Raw genomic sequence first — 2431 nt, 5'->3', positions numbered from 1 at the left:
TCTTTAATGTCACTGCTGGATGGGTGATGACATTCGTGGCTCCCTGTCCCCAGGGCACATTGCTCTTATACACTGTACACCATCCATCCTTCCACTGGGCAGGGAGCAGGGGTCCAGCTGGGCCACAAACGGGATAGGTGACAACCAAGCCCACAGTGGGACTCCTCCTATGGGTCTCCCGAATGCAGTCAGAACACACAGCTAAAGAGGCCTCGAGTCCTCCAAACCAACTTAGGACCATTGTTGGCCTGAACAATCACGGCAAGACCACTCATTAATATTTATATGTAAGCCCACAGACATCCTTGAGCAGAAGGGCATCTTTTGGCAATGAACGTCAGCGAGTGCAGAGACACATGGGTGCTCAAGATCCTGAGAACAAATGCGGGCTGAATGGTCAGGCCTGAACAAGACCTTTACACCTCGCCTTCTTAGGCTCAGAGATCACCCAGGATGAGGGGACAGAAGGAATGCAGGAGCTGGAAGACAGAGAGCAGGGCTATGATGCAATGGCGTCCATCCGGGAACCGCAGACAGAGCGGCCATGACCTCAGAGCAGCTGTGACTACCTGCAAAGGGTCTATAAACGCCCAAATGTGAACCAAGGAGGAGTTCACAGAGCCTTACCCCCACCCCCATCCCACCCCCACCGAACCGTTAACTACTGATAAATGTATACCCACTGAGGAGCCCACCAGGCCGTTCCAAACCTTGGCTAAACTCTGTGGGTCTCAAAAACAGAAATAAAATTTTAAAAGTATAGATGTGGGAGCGAGGCTCGCAGGGAGAAAGGTGCAATCAGAGCGATGGGTGGGAGGTTAGAGGAGTGGGGGGAGTTAGGAGGGGAAAGGGCTAAAGGGTAGGAAGAGACTAAAGGGGGAGGGGTTACAGAGGTGGGAGGGACTGGGGACAGGAGGTGGTTGCAGGGGGAGTGGTTGAAGGAGGAGACTGTAGTAGTCAAAACGCACTCTGTTCGTGTATGAAACCATCAAAAGAACAAACGTGATTAAAAAAAGTTTTTAAAATGCATATATTTACTTCAACAAAATTTACAAGAACTTAAAGATGTAAAACAAAACAAAACCCCAAAGCAACATGGATGTTGTCCAAAGGAATGACATCCCGAATGACCTCTGACCTCCACGTTTGCACGTCCACACCCACACTTGCCCCTGCACGAGTGCTTGTGCGCGCGCGCGCGCGCGCACACACACACACACACACACACACACACACACACACACACACACACACACACGGAAACAGGACTCTCATGCAGGTGTGTGTTCCACTGTGCCAGGCATCACTCTCCCTGCCTGCCTTGTGTCCTCCCATCCTTCTCGGTAACAGAGTGACCCCTCACATCTTCCACAGCCAGACTTCGTGCCCTGCCAGTTACCAACTGCTCTCGCACAGCACACACTCCTGCGTCTCTCTCTCCCCAGCCCCTGCCAGCTCTGTGCACCCGTTGGACGAGGTGCGCTCGGTGAGTTTAAGACCCACAGGGAAGCATCCATGACGGGGAACGAGGTCCCTCAAGCTCCGCAGCTCAGGGTTCAGCAACGGATGAGCGCGCTGTCTTCGCGGTGCTGTATTTACAAAACTCCTTTAAAAGAATGCTGTGCCATTAATCACGAGTTTTTAAAAATCAGTCTTCTCTTATTTTCTCTAATCTAGCTAAATGGCCCTGGAAATACAACTCTCGGTTTGCTCGATAAATCCAAGCAGAAAATTACGATGTCCTCATTCAATTTTCAACTCATACATCGCGTTATAGATTTTCTCCCTCTCTGCTAGCGTTTCTCCAGCCCACTAAATATTCCAGACGTACGAGAGTCTTCGTCTGATTCATTCTAATAACTTTTTTCATCAATATGACTTTTGAGATTGCACGGCTATAGCAAATTAAATATTATTTATGACTTTAATTTGTGTCCTATTTGGGTTTTCCATTCTCGGGGCCAAGTTGGCTATCATCATAATCATATTGTTTTAGACTACTCCTAAAATTAAAACCCACTCCCGGTTTCTCAACGCTTTATTGTGCTTGTCGCTCCTGTTTCGTGCCACGCCGCCCGTGATTAATTCTGTTAGCCCAGTGCATATGGCCTCCCTGGCCACCGTCCATTACCCTCGTGGCGGCTGCCTGCAAATGAGCCCTTTATTGTCACTTTTCTCATCGATTCAATTACCAGATGTGCTTCTCCGTTCTCAGGCCTTCTGCACCGTCCATATCAAACCTCGGCTGTGACCTTGGGGGTTGGGATGCTCTGGCCTCTGCTGCTTCCCTGGGCCACATGTCTCTATTCTCCACGTTCCTGATTCCCAACGAATTCTGGACCACACTGGGCTCTCCTCTAGACATCCTTATGTTCCCTGCCCTCCATCTCCAAGGCCGTTTCCTCACTCTTTCCTGGGACCAGGCCTGTCC

At 50.1% G+C, this 2431-nt stretch overlaps 1 long non-coding RNA gene across 1 annotated transcript; it reads left to right on the top strand.

The window, feature by feature from the left end:
• The first annotated feature begins 1211 nt into the window (after nt 1-1211).
• On the top strand, nt 1212-1928 carry LOC134479293 (uncharacterized). The gene is made up of 2 exons (XR_010052419.1): nt 1212-1486; nt 1678-1928. It is a non-coding gene; the product is annotated as an uncharacterized LOC134479293 (long non-coding RNA).
• The last annotated feature ends 503 nt before the right edge of the window (nt 1929-2431 follow it).

The sequence above is a fragment of the Rattus norvegicus genome, chromosome 6 (genome assembly GCF_036323735.1).
Source record: "Rattus norvegicus strain BN/NHsdMcwi chromosome 6, GRCr8, whole genome shotgun sequence".
NCBI classification, from domain to species: domain Eukaryota; kingdom Metazoa; phylum Chordata; class Mammalia; order Rodentia; family Muridae; genus Rattus; species Rattus norvegicus.
The sequence above is the reverse complement of the archived record's forward strand: the minus strand, read 5'-3'. Positions and strand labels throughout refer to the sequence as shown.